Source organism: Maylandia zebra, linkage group LG3 (genome assembly GCF_041146795.1).
Source record: "Maylandia zebra isolate NMK-2024a linkage group LG3, Mzebra_GT3a, whole genome shotgun sequence".
NCBI classification, from domain to species: Eukaryota; Metazoa; Chordata; class Actinopteri; order Cichliformes; family Cichlidae; genus Maylandia; species Maylandia zebra.
This window is the reverse complement of record NC_135169.1, coordinates 38,012,532-38,030,245: the sequence shown is the minus strand read 5'-3', so window position 1 is coordinate 38,030,245 and position 17,714 is coordinate 38,012,532.

Here is a 17,714-nt window from a genome sequence, read left to right as displayed (position 1 = left end):
GGACTGCCTTTAAAGTTAAAACTGTGCTTCGCCACTGAAGCCAACACATTTAAAAAGTCAAATGCATTGCTTTTTCAGTTTCCATCACACTGAAGGTTTCCTACTGTTCAGCTAGTGGTTAGCCAGTTTGCAGACGGGCCAGCATGTTTCTTGAAATTGCTGCTTTTGTTGTGTCAGCTAATGTAGCATTATATGTTAGCACAAGATTTGCTAACATTGATGCTTAATCTTGCTTAAATGCCCAAATGAGCCTTACACAAAACAAAGATGGGCTTAGAAAGATGCTCAGTTGCCGTCAGCTTAAGATGTGTTGGACAGGCAGCCATTTTTAGACCACACATGCTGCCAAAGTGGAATTTGTAATGTATAGTGGCATTTTTTTGCAGTGTTATGAGTAAGTTTGACTTTTAGTGTGCTCGGTGTTAACATTTCTACTCAGCTGTAAACATCTCATCACCAGTGCTGCATGATTCCAGGCAACTACTTTGTGCAAAGAGCAATTCTTGGCAAATATAAGATTGGAATCAACCATCGTTTTACCCTTTGGACCAGCCGTTGGCTTTAAGTGGCCAAATGCCATCATGTTTTATTTATGCTACTGCACTTTTGCACTTTTTAGTCTTACACTCTCTTCCAGCAAAAGCAAGGCTCCAGCCCCCTTTTTTCTTCCACTACAGTCCACCAGATCTTATTTCTCTTTTAAATGATTTACTTTTGATTTAATTCTCTGGGAAACATTTGTAACATCATGAAGCATCTTCTTCTGCATTTGTGTCAGCTACAAATGCAGTTGTGGGACCACGCTGGATGAAATGGGCAAAGACAGCTTCACAATTGCCAGGGGTGTTATTCTAAGATCAGGCTGGAATCAGAAGTTTTGTCGGTTTCGGTTAACCAGGGCGCTGCTAAATGGCTTAAGCCAAGCATCAGTGCACCCAGAGAAGACTCTGAGATATTGCTGCATGACAGCTAAAGTAGCCTAAAGAGCCCTCAGGCTTTCTCTTCCTCATGACTGAATTTTAAGTGTTTTATCCCTGGGACACAGCGATAATGTGCATTAAGATCAAGAACACTTATTTCAATTGTGCTTTATGTTTTATTCGGCCCTTAAATTTAGCAGTGTCTAGACTGAGCTTTGCTCAGAATAGCTCAAATGGGAGAATCTCCTGCTGTTGCAGGAAAGTTGACTCTAAGGATGTAACATTAGAAAATTGTCAGGGTTTTTCTTTGTTTTGCCAAGAAGGACTTCTTTCTTTCCCAAAGCAAAAACAGTCTTTGTTAATTACATGACTATAGACAAGAATTGTTCATCAGTGTCTAACTACATGTATGTTTGTTTTTTTGTCAAACCCAAATGGAGGACACTGAAACGGTCAGATACTAAGGCGACCCAAGGTGAGTTTAAATAATAAAAAGTGATACCAAAAGATCAAAGAGAGCAAACTTAAACTTTTTTTTCCAAGAAAATCCAAAGTATAGCAGCAAAACAAGCTTTCTATCTAGGGTGTCTGGTCTCGCTCTTAGAGGCAGGGTGAGGAGATTCATCTTTCATGAGGGACTCACTATAGTCACTTCTTCTCCGCAGAGGTGCCAGTTGGGGTGGTTCAGCAATTTGACGAGGCTGCCTCCTGGATGCCTCCTAGCTGAGTTGAGTTGGGCATGTCCCCCAGATGGAAACTTTGGTGCCAACTCAAGAAAACCTGAAGAGATTATGTCTCTCATCTGGCATGGGAAAACCTCGATATCCCCCTAGGTGAGCTTTAGAAGACGGTTGAGGATGGAGTGGAGGGTGAGAGCTTTGCTTAAACTTCAGCCTTTTGACCCAGACCTGGATAAGTGGTAGGAAATGGATGGAAGGACTTTTTTTAGGGGGGTGGGGGGGCACAAACCAAGAAAACAGGATGTCAGAGAAACAATATCAAGAAACAAAAGCTGGAAATACTGATTGGCATTAGGATATCAGGGTGGAGAAATCAAATGAAATATTTGGGAAAGAAGCAAAGACTTAAAAAAATAACAACAGCAAAGACACTGACCAGCTTCTTTGAACTGGTCCAGCATGAAACACATTCATAGTGAGCCAAAATACTTTTTAATACATCAAACTGACCAAAGAAATCCACAAACTGGTAAACTGGTGACTGCAATGAACAACCAAAATGATTTAAAATGTATCTGTGTGAAACTTTCACCTGACCTTTCATCAAAATGAACGAAATAAGTCATAGCAAACCACTCTCTGTGCCTCAGTTCCATACAATGTATGCTAAACTCTATAATCGCTAATATGCAAGAAATAAGCATGCTTTATTGTTTTGTTTATGCAGCATTTACCACTGGCAGCTCATTAAGCTACACTTCTAACAGATGGAGTTTCACAGTGTTTCAGGTATAGTGTCATTTTTCTTGTGCAGAGATTACTGAGACAGTGCAATAATAAGAAACACAAGTTCAAGGGCCGCAAGACCAAATGAGACATAGAATATGAGAGCTGTGTAATGCAACCCTTAAAACGTGCCAAAATATTCCTTCTCTCTGACACAATGAATTTAAGTCCATGTGAAAGTCTGTTTATTCATATTCATACATTGGAAAGGCTCCAGGTACTGTCATTACCTACGCACACACCCAGTTTCACAGCCTGGGAACCAAGAGATTTCAAAACTTAATACAGAAACATGCTGTTTGATGCTTTCATCATAGAAAAGTAAAATATCCTTTATTCGTCTCGAACATACACAATCATTTAGCCTGACACCAAACCACAATTTATTTTTCGTAGCATCCAGGCAGTGACAGAGCAGCTCAACAAAGCAGTAGAACACAATGACATCCACACAGACTCCTGTGCTTGTTAGCACTAAGAAAATCACCCATGATGGCGAAATATGAGGAAACTTTCTTTAACAAAACAAAGATGAAGGACTGTGAAGTGAGACAGGACAGGACAACTTATCTGGATAAAATCTTCCTGTTTTCCTGGAACACTCACTTCCTGGCCAGGTCGAAATAAACATAAACTTCTAACAATGAAGCGCTTACGTATTTTTCATAAACTCCAAATTTTTATCCTGTAAGTCAAACTTACTGTGCAAAAGTCATTAGTGACCTTTCATTTCTTTATATTCTGCTGGGAAAATAGGAAGTAGATGCAGTCATTTATGAAAATGTGCAAGCATACATGAAAATGCAGTTCATAAGGTAAAAACTGAGTTTGCACAAATCTGACTTGAAAGCTTGAAGGTAAATATTTGGCATAAGCACCTTTATTCTTCAACACAGGCAGAAGTCTCTGAGGCGAGCTTTCTTACCATTCGTTGCTATAGTCCTCCAGGATTCTTGAAGGACTGAAGAAAAGCTCTTCTTTAGATGTTTGCTGCATTTTTATCTGTTCTCTGTCAAGATAATCCCACACTGCTTCAATAATGCCGAGGTTCTGGCTCTGGGGAGGCCAATCCATGACTAATATTGATACTGTGATACTTATAATGTGTGTTTTTCTGTCCAGGTATGCTTTTACTGCACTGCATCTTCTAGTCAGTGTCCTATCTTGTATGTTGCATGATAATAAAGGCAATTCAGTTCAACTCAATTCAACACCACTGGCTGAAATGCGGCCCCAAAACCATGACCGAGCCTCCACAGACGGCTGTAGACACTCAGGGTTGTGTCTCTCTGTTGACCTCTGTACATATTGACCTTGAACCATTGAAACTTCTAATTTGGATTCATCACACCATAAGACCAGCTGCCACTGATTTTCAGTCCAGTTTCTGTGTAATTTGGCATGCTTCAACCTTTTCTACCCGTTTCCCTTCCCTTCAGTCCAAGACCTGGACTGAAAATGAGTGACAAAGAAGCCAATGTTCATGAAAAACTTTGAAAAAGCTTCAGAAGACTTGAAGAACTATTGCACAAGATCACTTTGTCTAGTGCTCAACACTTTTACACAGCACTGTAAAGTCCAAATCATTTCCAGTTAATATTTTTGCTGCTTCAAATTGCTTCTTCAGAAACGACGTCGCAGTAATTATGCTCTGCAAGCCTAAGGAGAAACAACTGTTGGGACAATGAATGTGGTCTCATCATCATCAGTGTGCATTTTAAACACAGTGTTTACACTGATTTGCCAATGGGCAGCAAAAGACAAATAGAATATATAATAGATATAATGTAAAATGACATTATTTGTATGGCACTGATATTCATGCTTGGAACTGTAGTTTGTGAAGAACTCCACACAGAATAATGTCCAGTGCAATTACTCTCTGCTAAAGCCACATATTCCTAAATTTAGACATGAGAAATTTAGTGTCATGGCAAATTTTTGTTTATCCCCATTGTCCAGATTTTGTTACTCTCATGTTTCAGTAGCTGTCAGAATGCATTTCTATTGCGTGAACTCGGTCTGTTTCTGTTCAGTCTGGGAGAATTAGGCTTGACAGAGTGGTGAATTTAAACCTTGCAATAAATCACTGTCACGTTAACCACAGCTAATAGATCATCTTGTCTTTTTTTTTTTTACTTAAACAGTTTTTATTCATTATCAAGAAAAGCATAAAACATAACAAGCAAACAAAAAAGAAAGAAAAGAAAGAAAAGAAAAAAAAAACCAAAGGGAATATATGAAAGTCATTATATACCTGTACAAATACACATATGGGGTAAAGAGGAGAGAGAGAAAAAAAAACAAAAAACAAAAAAAACACACACACACACACACACAAAAACATATTTTCACTCAATTACCCACAGATTTAGAAAGAGAAAAAGATAAACTCCAAGAATGAATTGTTGTCCTTTACACTTACTTCCTATTTAACTGAGAACATCTTAATCGCACCCCCCCCCCCCCCCCCCCCCCCCCTCCCCTCAACAGTTGGGACAAATCATTTGGCAAATAAGAAAGCAAAGGGGACCAAACATTAAGAAAGAGACCCTCATTTCCTCCTAAAATAGCAGCAGTTCTTTCGTGAGGAATAACTTTAAATAATTCTCTGTACCACAAAGTCACAGAGGGGGGTTTATCCTTAACCCAATTAATGAGAATACATTTCCTAGCTACCAGCAATAGTTTGTCACATAATTGTGACAAACTATTGCAAGTGATTCAATGTTACTTCTTTTGAGGGTAGGCCAAGAAGAAAATACCCGGGGTCCCTTTGAATCAGATTGTTAAAAATATTACTTAGTTCTTGAGATATGAAGCTCCAAAGTCTTTTGATTAATTTACATTCCCAAAAGTAATGAAAAAAAGTGCCAGTTTCTTTTTGACATTTACTACAAAAATGGGAAATATGAGGTGCAATCTTATGCAAGACATATAAAGGCGATGTATGATTTTGTATTGGGTTTCTCGCAAGTGGTTGCAAGTAAAAGTGGAACTACCCATGTTAATGGCTCCTTTCCACTCCTCTTCGGTATATTGATTATTAAGATCTGTCTCCCATTTATGAATAGCGCTCAATGTGTTGCTACCGAGAGTATATAGGAGAGAATAAAAAGCTGAGATAAAATGAGTTCTGTCTTTTCACTTAATAAGAAATGTCTCAATATCATCATATATAACTATTTCTGAAGACTGTGGAATTTTAGAATGAACAAAGTTACGAACCTGGAGAAAGCCAAAAAATGGTCTCTAGGAATATTAAAATTTGACTGCAATTGCTCAAAGTTCATCAGTGTGTTGTTTAGATACAAATCGCCAATTACCCTTAATCCCTTTTTGTGCCACTTATCGAACATACTGCAAGACATTCCTGGAACAAAAGATCATCTTGTCTGACAGGGAAGACGTGCTTGATACTACAGAGTATACAGGATCTGAAAATACTGATTACACAAATAATAGTTCACACGGTGCGTTTAAATCTTTAGAAGAGATGGCTGATTTAAAGAAACGTTGAGTTATTTACTAAAGTTAGTACCACTAGAAGTTATATTGTTTATCTGGAGGAAGTGTTTACTTTGCTGCTGGGTATTTCTGCTGAATAATGTGAAACTGTCCCAGTACTTCTTTCAAAAGAAAGTAGATTGCACCAAAGAGTTCACAAACCCTTGATTAGTTGGTTTTGGCCACATGTTTTTGTTTACATGTAGGCTCTCTTTCTGCATTGAATTTGGTATTCATCTTTTTTTTTAGCCCTGCAATAGACTGACAACCCGTCCAGGGTGTACCACCACCCCTATAACAGCTGGGATAGGCTCCAATCCAACTGCAACCCCGATAAGCAGATGGATGGATGGATGGATTTAATGGATGGATGGATGAATGGATGGATGGATGGATAGATTGGATGGATGGATGGATGGATGGATGGATGGATGGATGGATAGATTGGATGGATGGATGGATGGATGGATGGATGGATGGATGGATGGATGGATGGATGGATGGATGGATTGGATGGATGGATGGATGGATGGATGGATGGATGGATGGATGGATTGGATCGATGGATGGATGGATGGATGCATGAATGGATGGATGGATGGATTGGATGGATGGATGGATGGATGGATGGATGGATGGATGGATGGATGGATTGGATGGATGGATGGATGGATGGATGGATGGATGGATGGATGGATGGATGGATGGATGGATTGGATCGATGGATGGATGGATGGATGCATGAATGGATGGATGGATGGATGGATGGATTGGATGGATGGATGGATGGATGGATGCATGAATGGATGGATGGATCGATGGATGGATGGTTGCATGGATGGATTGGATGGATGAATGAATGAATGGATGGATGGATGGATGGATGGATGGATGGATGGATGGATGGATGGATGGATGGATGGATGGATGGATGGATGGATTGGATGGATGGATGAATGGATGGATGGATTGGAAGGATGAATGAATGGATGGATGGATGGATGGATGGATGGATTGGATGGATGGATGGATGGATGGATGGATGGGTATTTCCTTTGTCAGCCCTAATGTAGAAGGCTAACAATACTTTAGCCATACTAGCAACGTGATTCTGTCCATCATGCATCTGTAGCTCACATAACTTTTTTTTTCTTTTTGTATGGCTTATTCAAAGATATTTCTTACCCAACAATGAATAAAAATTTATTTAACTTTGAAAAAAAATCTCTTTTTTTTTTTTTTTTTTTTTTTTTTTCGCCTGTCCCATTTGGTTCTTTAGCCATCAGAATTGTTGTCTGAAGACCAACAAGGATGCCCAATGGATTTACTTTGCCAAATGGATCATCGTGGCATTGCCGTATTGGTCCATTTGGTCGATCTTTGTTTTTATTATTTATTATATTTTATTTTCAGATGTTACCGACGGGACAGACATGAGTGAGAGATAGGAAAGGGAGAAAGAAAGAGGAAGGAAAGGAAAAACAGAAGGGGAGACGGACAGTGAGAAAGGGGGGGAGAAAAAAAAAAAAAATCTCCTGGATCACCTGTTGAGAGAAGAATAGAAAACAAGCAAAAAAAAAGACAAAAAAAACAAAAACAAAGCAACATACTAAACACAACACCATCGCATTAATCTAGCTAAGTGTAAACAGCAGTAAATACTAAATATTCAATGTTGTTGTGCAGCACGCAGGACAGATGTGCTTCGAAGTAGCAGCCAAGAAAGGTGTAATTTGGGTCTACGAGCAGTGAACACCCGTGTGCATACCTGTGTGGATCAGCGCGCTTGTATTCCAAAGGTTTCTCCATGTAACGATCTGCTAGGGAGTGTGGGGGGGCCACAGCCCCGTCCTCCAGGGTGTGAAGCAGGTATGGAGGAGATCAAAACTCCAGACATCCAGAGGCCCCCAGAACACAAGAGACCATGGAAGACCAACAGAGGGGCAGCCGCGCCACTGTTCCAGTAAGAGCTGAGGAGAGTCCCAGATGAGGGTTCACTCAGCAGCCGCGGAGCAGAAGCCAGGGGGAGTTGCAGTGACGCGCCCGTGAGCTCCGCCGGCCGGCAGCTGTGCCTGAGTGACCGAGCCCCAGGCCGAGAGGCCGGGGGCACCCCACCCCCGAAGGGGCCCGAGCGAGCCCCAGGCTCCAGGCCCCGATAAGCGGCCGCCAAGGAGTGAGCCGGTGTGTACCTGGACGCCCACCCCCAGACGCAAAGAACCACCAACGCACCAACACCTGAGGGAGTCTGCCACCGGCAGGGGAAGTGGTGGTAGGTGGAGATAGGCCTCCAAACCTTGGAGGGCCTGAGGTGTCCCCAGAGAGGTGGCGTCTGGTACCCAGCCTGACATATAGACACAGACATACAGGCACACACAGACACAAACATCCATTCCCCCCCTCATGCTCTCATATGCACTCACTCCACACTCAACCAACGTGGAGACAGACATAAAGAGACGCTGTACACACGATCACACTCCCCAAGTGTACTCTACAAACCGGGTCTAGGTACCCTTGCCCCTGGAGGGGGGAACTGCACCCAGACCCAGGTGGTGTTACCCTTTTCCCTGCGGTGGGGAGAGGCAGACCACCCCGACTCCGTAGCAGCAGGGAGGCCCCACACCCCAGACCGCAGTCGGACGGCCAACTCCACCTAGCCCTCCCGCTCCAGCAGGCCGCAGAGAATGGGGGTGGGAGAAGACTCCAAACCTCCCTCCACCCGCTCATTGTAGTGTTGATGCATGTGTGTTCTAAGGTGTAATTAAAACCCAGGAGGGCATGGAGCTACCTGCCAAGGAGCAGCAGGTAAGCGCATAGTCCCTCCTGATAGCCCTCAATGTCTAAGTGTATTTAAAATTGAGAGGTGGGCAACGACGCCAGGGGTGAGGTGTACACCCTGATGGTAATTTGGACTCCGTGATTGTGCCCACCCCCAAGATCCTATATGTATGTGTAATGAGAGTGTGAATAATGTGAATGTCTAAGTTGTGGGATAAAATTGAGGCAGAGGCAGCCAGAAGGGGACAGGGGGGGGGGGGGGGTAGCCTCCTCTGCACCCTGGTGACATACCCCTACTCCAAGACCCTGCATGTGTGGGTGGTTGTGGTGGAGCGGGAAGAGGGAGGCAGCTGGAGATGGGGAGGGAAGGAAGGGAGGGGCAGGTAACCCCTCCCTGGGGCCAGCTCCCCCGCTGACCCCAGTAGGCACTCCCACACTCCGTGACCCGCCAGGGAAAGGGGCCCCAGGCCCATCCAGACCGGGGCCCAGTGCAGCAGCACCTCCCGGCCCCACAGAGCCCGGGACAGTCCACCCAACCCCACCACAGAGAAAACTGCACCCACCCCACCATCCACTCATCTTCCAGACTACATAAGACAATAAACACCCAGGCTGAGATCTTCCTCCACCTCTCCTGTATCTCCCCCTCCTGCAGAGAGAGTTCCTGAAGAGAGGAAAGCTCCTGCAAGATGTGACCATCTCCCCCACCAGTTGAAGAGCCCCCCGGCGGCAGCCTGCTCCAGGGCCGGGCCCCCATGCACCCACCCGCCCACAACCCCGGCAACACACCAACCAGGATCCAAGCCCCCGAGGCCCGGCCCGGGCCCCAGCCCAGAGACGGAGCGCCCCCAGAACCTCACGCCCATCCCGGACCCACCCAGGGCCAGCCAGGCTACCAGGTCAGTAACCCACGTCCGTCAGCACAGACCCTCCCCTAGCCCCGCTGCACGCAGCCGCGAGGAAACAGTCACCTGAGAGCCAACAGAGCCCCCAACCGGACATGACCGCTACCCCGGGTTGAGCCCCCCAAGGAAGATGCCTCCGGGGAGCCCCCCGACGCCCTAAGCCTGTCCCTACCCCCACACCAATCACAACAGTGAAGGCGGGACCAAACTATGACCCCCCACCCCCACTAGGTGATGGAGCTGATAAAAGGAGTCCAGAGCAATTGATCTGATGTGGTGGCAGAGGCTGTATCAAGACTAATGTAATCTAATAGATAATTTCTATATTGGTTAGAATTAAGATTATTTTTATTTTTCCAGTTCATGAGGACTGTTTTCTTGGCTATGCATAGGGCAGTGAAAATCATATGGGCTATATTCTTTTCTGAAGTGACATTATCTAAGCTGCCCAGTAAACACACTAAGGGGGAGGTTGGAATGTTACATTTCAGACACTTTGATAAGTCTTCACATATCTCGCGCCAAAACTTTTGCACTGGTGGACAGAACCAAAGAGCGTGGATGTAATTGTCTGGTGTATTGCCTTGACAGTGTGAGCAGTTGTTGGAAGATGTAAAGCCCATCTTGAACATCCGATGACCTGTATAGTGCACTCTATGTAGTATTTTGTATTGTATTAATTGCAGACTGGGATTTTTAATTAATTTAAAGGTTTTTAAGCAAATCTGAGACCAGAAGTTTTGGTCTAAGCTGACTGATAAATCTGCTTCCCACTTAGCAATAGGAAGGGATATTGATTCATCTAATTTAGAAAGTGTTCTGTATATTTTAGATAATAATTTGGGGGATTTAAGAGTAAGAAAATGTGCCGCACTTAGTGGTGTTTGTAATTCAACTTGACTGAGGTTAAATTTCTTTTTTACTATGGATTTAATTTGTTGATATTCTAAAAATCTTGTCTTGTTGATCCCATATTGTGCAACTAGTCTGTCAAATGGAATAAATTCTGTTCCCTCTAATATATGTTCTAAGTATTTAATTCCTTTACAACTCCATTCTGGGAAATTAATCATATTATTGTTTTGTAATATGTCTGGGTTATTCCAGATAGGTGTACGTTTGCATGGGATTAATGAAGACTCCGTTATTTTTAGAAACTCCCACCATGCTGTCAGAGAAAAGCTGATGTTGATACTTTTAAAGCATTCATGTCTTTTGATGTTTGAGCTAATAAATGGTAGGTCTGAAATCTCTAGATCCTTGCATAGTGCCTGTTCAACATCTAGCCAGGGCTCAACTAAGAAGGTATGTTTTAACCATTCTGAGATGAACTGAAGCCTGTTGGCTAAGAAGTATTGGTGAAAATTAGGCAGATCTAATCCTCCTCTATCCTTGGTTCTTTGTAGCGTTTTTAAGCTGATACGCGGGGGTTTATCTTTCCAAAGGAATTTGGAAATATATGAATCCAGAGATCTGAACCAATCTTGTGATGGTTTGTTAGGGATCATCAAAAATAAGTAATTTATTTTTGGCAAGATCATCATTTTTATAGTGGCGACCCTTCCCATGAGTGATATGGGTAAAGATTTCCATCTAGTCAGATCGCCTTCTACTTTCTTTAGAAGTGGGATGTGGTTTAATTTAGTTAAGTCTGAAAGCTTAGGAGAGACATTAATACCTAAATATTTAATATTTCCGGATTGCAGTGGGGCAGAGGAAGAGTTATGGAAGGAGCAGTTAATGGGGAGAACTGTAGATTTTGGCCAGTTAATTGAATAATCTGAAACTCTTGAAAACCAGTTTATTAAAGTAATTACCTCAGAGAGGTTGGTTTGTGTGTTTTGCAGAAAAAGCAACACATCATCCGCATAGAGACTGATTTTATGTTCTATGTTGCCTGTCTAAATGCTGCTGCTAGAGGTTCGATAAAAATTGCAAAAAGTGAAGGGGAGAGTGGGCATCCCTGTCTGGTGCCCCTCAGGAGACAGAAGCTGGAGGATGTCTGGTCATTTGTTCTGATACGAGCTGTTGGGGAATTGTATAATATTCTTATCCAGTTTATGAAAGAGTTTCCAAAACCAAATTTGTGTAAAGTTGCGAATAAAAATTTCCAGTTAACTCTGTCAAATGCTTTTTCTGCATCTAGAGATAATATTATGGTTTCGATGTTTTTATCGTATGAGTAGTCTATTAAATTAAGTAATCTACGAGTGTTTGTTGAGGAGTGCCGACCTTTTATGAAACCAGTTTGGTCAGGATGAATTAAGAGGGGGGTCATTTTCTCTAATCTCTTTGAGAGAGCTTTGCAGATTATTTTAAGGTCTACATTTAAAAGAGAAATTGGACGATAGCTTGAGAGAAATAGAGGGTCTTTGCCTGGTTTTAGCAGGAGACTAATGTTGGCAGAATTCATATTTGGTGGTAGTCTGCCATTTTCCTCGATTTCCTGCAACATGCCGTGGAATACTGGTGCCAAAATTATCCAGAATTCTTTGTAGAATTCTGCAGGGTAGCTGTCTGGACCTGGAGCCTTATTATTGGGCATACTTATCAGGGCTTCCTGGAGTTCACTTGGCGTCAGTGGCGAATCCAGTTCCATTGCTTGACTATCTAGTAATTTTGGAAGAGTTACGTTGTCAAGAAACAGATCAATTTCATTTTTAGATGGGTTTATTTGTGGTGAGTATAAAGTTTCATAGAAATGCCTAAAAATGTTGTTTATTCTTCCAGGATCATATATTGTGTTCCCCGATAAATCTTTAGCAGCACATATAGTTGTTTTTTCTTTATTTATTTTTAGCTGGTTAGCTAGAAATCGACCTGATTTGTTACTGTGTTCAAAATTCTGCAAGCGAAGTCTTTGTATAAGGAATTGTGTTTTTTTATTAATAATTTCATTTAATTCTAGTTTTGTTTTGCATATTTTGTTCAATGTTTCCTGATCTTGGTGGGACGCGTAGGCTTCTTCTAGTGATTTGATGTTTTTTTCTAATTCCTGAATATTTTTGTTTTCTTCTTTCTTTTTGTGTGATGAGAAAGAAATTATTTTACCTCTCATCACAGCTTTCCCTGCTTCCCATAGAACAGAAGCAGATATTCCGGGAGTGTCATTAAAGTCTAAATATGAAGTCCATTCCTTTTTAAAATATTTAATAAAGTCTTCATCTTTAAGTAGTGATATATTAAATCTCCAGTTTTTTCTTGGCGTAGTGTTATTCTTGTGCATTAGTGTTAAAGATACAGGAGCATGATCACTGACAGCTATAGGATGAATCTCAGTGTCTGAAATGTCACATAGCAGTGAGCTGTTGACCAAAAAATAATCCAGACGAGAGTAAGAGTGATGAACATGCGAGAAAAAAGTATATTCCTTACTGGTGGGGTGAAGAGAGCGCCATGCATCGCAAAGACCAAAGTCGCTCATATACTGTTTGATTATATTTGTGGACTGCCAATTGCGCTGAGTTCCTGTTGTGTTGAGCCTATCCATGTCTTCATTTAGTCCAAGGTTGAGGTCACCGCCAAGAATGAGTGTGCAATCAAGGTGTTCAGAGAGTGCACTAAAAAATCCGTGGAAGAATGAGGGTTCATCAACATTTGGACCGTATATACTTACAATACATAGTTTTTTGTTCAATATTAATAGTTTAATAATTAGAAATCTACCCTCTGGATCTATAACTGTATCGAGTACTGTAAAATTAACATTTTTATGTATTAAAATTGCTACTCCCCGTTGTCTAGAATTATAACAGGCTGCAAACACGTTAGGAAACTCAGGTGTTTTAAGTTCGTTTAAACCTGTGACAGGTCTGTGAGTTTCTTGTAATAAAACAACATCTGCCTGTAGTTTTTTAAGCTGGTTAAATATCTTTAACCTCTTTCCTCTGGAGCCAGCTCCATTTACATTCCATGTGACAAACCTCAGCATGCCCATAATTGTGTGTGTATGTCTAATGAAGTATGCTGGGTGTTTCGTTTAGACAGGTGGAGAGAGTGTGGAAACATCCCTTGTTTGTAAATAGAAAGAGAAAAAGAAGTGTGGTGAGAGGCTCCATAAGTCAGACTATGTGTGTGGATATTCACTAATATGAACAAGCGTGGCTTGCTTATGTGTCCTGCAAGTCTGTGCGTGCTGTGAGGCTGTTGTGAATGTGCTGCCGTTGAGCTGATGTGTTTGCGTGATCGTGGTGTGAAAATATGGAGAAATAGAGGGTGTTGTTTGTAGGTGAGTGGGGAAGTAGGTGATCACAGCAGTGAAAGACAAGAGAAAGAAAGAAACCACATGAACTGTGAGCAACAACAACAAAAAAGAAACGAAACGGAAACATTCCAATTAAAGCAATGACGGAGGGTGACGGTGTTATATCTGCTATAACATCATATTGATATTACTAGGTTAAACCCATGTTAAAAGAGAAAGTGTGAATGAATAAGAAAAGAGTGTAGCGGGTTCTTATCTGGAGTGCAGTCAATATAACCACGGTGTGGTGCCGGGGTCGCGGTAGAGCTGTCCGTCCACGTAGAGCCGGTCCACGGCGATGAGAGCACGGGAGCCTTTCTGGATGAAGCTACGTCGAACTGGGAACAGGACCTTGCGTCGTTCCAGGATCTCTTTGGGGAACTGGTCGTTCACGCTGAAGTCCGTTCCTTTCAGTTCTCTGCCGCGACTCTTCACCTGTTCCTTCTGTTTGAATTGACCGAATTTGACCGAATTCATCTTTTTTTTTTAGCCCTGCAATAGACTGACAACCCGTCCAGAGTGTACCACCACCCCTATAACAGCTGGGATAGGCTCCAATCCAACTGCAACCCCGATAAGCAGATGGATGGATGGATGGATTTAATGGATGGATGGATGGATGGATGGATGGATTGGATGGATGGATGGATGGATGGATGGATGGATGGATGGATGGATGGATGGATGGATGGATTGGATGGATGCATTTACTTTTGCTACAACAAAATGATTTGACAGATTCAGTTAAAATGAAATGGTCTGCACTGCTCCTGTGCCAACAGGCAAAGCCCTGTAACTGAACCAGAACACAAGATCCTCACTTTGATCCCCCTCTATAAGAGAGTATCAGAGCGTTGCAGAAATAAATCAAAATAAATGAACACAATGGGAACATGTCAACAAACATGATTCTTCATCTGAGCCTGCAGGTCACTCTGGAGCCTGTGTGGCTTTGATGGACAATGACCTCTGACTGTCACGCTGAAGGAGAAACCCCAAACAAACCAACAGAAGAAGTCCACAAAGAAACTCTCAGATTCGCAGCGTACCTCCCAAGTTCATATACATAAGCAGCTAGTCAACCCGGACGCAGCCTCTTATTCCCAAAAGTAAGTGACTTCCACAAACGAGCAGCTGTATGTTCTATTGTTATGTGGTGTTGTGGCTGCGGATCCCAGCACTATTAAAGTGGAATCACCTTAACCCAGTTGGACCTGCTTTTGTCATAGCTGAGGGGTTTTCTACAAGAATGATTGGTGGGGTTTTGTATACACTCTCGCTCGACTGGTCGCATTATCTTTGCTTCACGTGTTCCCCTACGAGTTTGTTCAGGGTCTGTAACAAAGAAAGTGGCTTATTATCACCCACTGGAGGAGTTGTCTGCACATGTACCATTCAGTAATTGCTGCCGCTTAACAAGCGGACAGAATTGGACTTGACATTGAGCCATTATTAGGAAATGAAATGCTGTTTTTCCAATTATGGGAGTTTGGCAGGGCCCAGTGACTCTCCCCTGTAAGGATTATGAAAAGAGAGTTACAGTCACGGAGAGGCAGTGGCAGTCTGACGTCGGAGGCATGATTTTCACTGTAAGCAACACAACTGGTTGAAAGTTATGAATGAAAGTTGAGTTTGACATCCACTAAACTCTATTTCTCCCTGGTATTAGTACTTCCTGTGGTGAGTAGATTTTCTATGGCTACCCCTCAATGACTAGACTTGATGTGGTTCCATACAGCTATACAGCAGTGCTTGTATTGCAAGACGTGCTCACATTTCAAAAGCACACACCTATTACAGAGGAGTCAGTTCTTGTTCCTGTCATGAAGAAACAAACAAAAAGGTGAGACCTTGACATCATGCCAGGGATGTCCAACTCCAGGCCTTGAGGGCCGATGACCTGCAGGTTTTACACATCACCCTGGGTCAACACACCTGAATCAAATGATTAGTTAGTCTGGAGAACTTCAGGGCATGTTGAGGAGGTCATTTAGCCATTTAAATCAGCTGTGTTGGATCAAGGACACATCTAAAACCTGCAGGACACCGTCCCTCGAGGTCTGGAATTGGACACCCCTGCATTACACACTAACTGTAAATTCGAAAAAAGGCTCAGGAAAGGGAACACTTCACCTTGATTGTGTCTTTGACCTCTAATACCACTCAACTTATTGTACCATTAAAAAAAACCCCAAAAGAACAAATAAACAAAACAAGAAGTGAAAGAAGCTACTAATACATTTACTTATTTTCTGTCCAGTTATCACCATTTCACTAGCTGGGCCCACGTCCTCATTTTAGGTTTGACGGCGTTTTAGTAGGTAAAGGTAAATGCTTGGACATGAATTGAGCTGCAGTTTGGGGAAGGCCTCGAAGGGGACTGGTGGCAGATCCCCGTGTACTAAATAGAAGTGAAGAAGTTAAAGATTTGAGAACAAGGAGGGAGGGAGGGTGGGGCACGTAAACAAGAATGAACAGCTTGCAGGAGTGGGGGAACCTATATAGATGAGAACCGGAAGGAGCGTGTTTGGAGGCGTGGTCCTGCTCCTGAAATTCCGATACATAATCTCCAATTCAAACCTTCTCTGCTCTCTTTGGCAAACTCTTTGCAACAGCATTGTTTGAGTTCACTGACATTTGCAAGCATTCAAGGATATTTCAATCAGGTTGAGATCTGGACTAGATTTGCTGCTGTGCCTGGGATCATTGTCCTGTAGAGTGAACTAATTTCAACCAATCTGTTAGACAGACATATTTGACTCTAGAATACTGTGTTAAACAGAGGAGTTCATGGTCTATTCAGTTACTGTAATGTGCACAAGTCCTGTGGCTGCAAAACAAGCCCAAATCATCACCCCTCCATCACCATGCCTCACAGTTGAGGTGAGGTGTTTGTGCTGATATGCTGTACTTGGTTTTCGTCAATTATGGTTCTGCACATTATGGCCAAACATCAACACTTTGGCCTTGTCTGTGCAAAAGGACAGTCTTTTGTACTATTGTGAACCTTAACATTTAACATGACAACTGAGGCCTGTAGAGTCTGAGATGTAGCTCTTGTGCATGGTCTGACCATAGGATGAATTTTCTGGGAAGATTGTGTGATTATGTTAGCACACACCTGAACACTCCAGACCTGCAAACTGCCAAAACCTTTGCGTCTTAATTCATTTGGTATCAGTAGCGGTGTGTTTTGTTTTTCACACACCATTTCTGCTTTTTGATTTAGCTTTTGTTCAATTTCATAATGACGCTGTGTAAAAAAGTCAAGTTTTGTGGTTCATTATAGGTTGTGCTTATTTAAATTTAGACCTGCTAAGGATGGGTAATTGTTACAATATTCTAAACATAAAACCTCAGAATTTAATGTGGGTGTACTTTCTTTTCACCATGGTGGATGGCATTTCCAATTTTTGTTGTAACTTCTAATGTCCTAGAACATTTTCTCAAATGATATATGAAAGAAATGTTTAACCAATAATTAACCCACAAATAAAAGCACCTAGCCTATTGTGAAGTTATATATTATATATATATATTGCAATTTACCTATTGCTTCTTATTACTCTCTCTGTCTCAATCATCACAATTTATTCTTTTTTAAGAGGCTTCTGTTTTGAAAAGCGCAGCATGATAAAAGTATGTCTGCGTATTATATTAATATACATTTACACAGATAACAGCACTTTGTCTGACGTGCAGCAGACTTGTCAGTCTCATACTAAAATGAGTTAATGAGAGTATTAAATGAAAGTACCCCCTGCTTCAATGCTGGCACCTTGTGGCACTGTATCCACATGGTGGACTAAGCATTCATAAATAGTCATAGTTAACAAACTGGTCTCGAGGTGGGACATAAGCGTATTAAAAGTCCTCTGAGAAAAGAGAGCAGGTT